Below are 1,015 nucleotides of genomic sequence, written 5' to 3'. Positions count from 1 at the left end.
CAGTGACTTCCTGCATGTTCATGAGTTTATAATGGTCATATAAAATAACTTTTCTCTCATGACCTTTAGTAGGAAAGAAAGATATTTGTATATGAGAGAAAAAGAAATGAACTAATAAGTAAATATTTTAATGAAAGAAAAAATGTATTGAGTAGAGATGAAGATTATCCAATCTAAAGATTAGATATGAACTTTTTTTGGTTATGAGTTTCTATTATGGAAAACAAAACAAACTCAGTAAATAGACATATTAAAACAGGTAGAAGCCTCGCCAAATTTTGACACTCTTGAAAGACTTAATAGTGAAAAGAGATAGGTCCACGATTAAGACCAGACTACACATTATTTAATTGCCTGCCAATCCCAGAAAAATTGAATTTAGTCACCATTATTAGATGTGGTTCAACAAGAGTGTCTTGGAAGCTGCTTATGATAGGGCTACAAATGAAAGTGTCTTAAATTTTTAACCCTCATGAAGAGATGATGGACAACCAGAAGATCTAGCTACGGGCAACATCGAGGAAGGAGCACTGGTCAGCCTCATAAATACAAGTCTGTTTTCTAGGGAGAAGGAAGAATGGAAGAAATCTTAGTCAATATTCTTTTGACTGCAAGTAAAGAAACTCATCTGAGACACTTTATGCAACAAAAGGGTATGTATTCTGTAGATATAAGTGTATAGTGCTACTCAAAGAATGATTTAGTGTTCGCCTTGGCAGTACATATACTAAAGTTAAAATGATACAGAGATTAGCATGGCCCCTGTGCAAGGATGACAAGTTCTAAAAATTTATTAATATTTTAAAAAAAGGCAGGGCACGGTGGCTCACGCCTGTAATCCCAACACTTAGGGAGGCCGAGCCGGGGGGATCACGAGGTCTGGAGATCGAGACCATCCTGGCTAACAAGGTGAAACCCCGTCTCTACTGAAAAAACACAAAAAATTAGCCAGGTGCGGTGGCGGGCGCCTGTAGTCCCAGCTACTAGGGAGGCTGAGGCAGGAAAATGGTGTGAA

At 37.8% G+C, this 1,015-nt stretch overlaps 1 pseudogene; it reads left to right on the top strand.

The window, feature by feature from the left end:
* The first annotated feature begins 703 nt into the window (after nucleotides 1-703).
* On the top strand, nucleotides 704-803 carry LOC129471812 (uncharacterized; annotated as a pseudogene).
* Nucleotides 804-1,015: the final 212 nt, after the last annotated feature.

This window comes from Symphalangus syndactylus, chromosome 21, assembly GCF_028878055.3.
Source record: "Symphalangus syndactylus isolate Jambi chromosome 21, NHGRI_mSymSyn1-v2.1_pri, whole genome shotgun sequence".
Taxonomy (NCBI): Eukaryota; Metazoa; Chordata; class Mammalia; order Primates; family Hylobatidae; genus Symphalangus; species Symphalangus syndactylus.
Note: the sequence above shows the minus strand (reverse complement) of the source record. Positions and strands in the feature narration are given on the sequence as shown.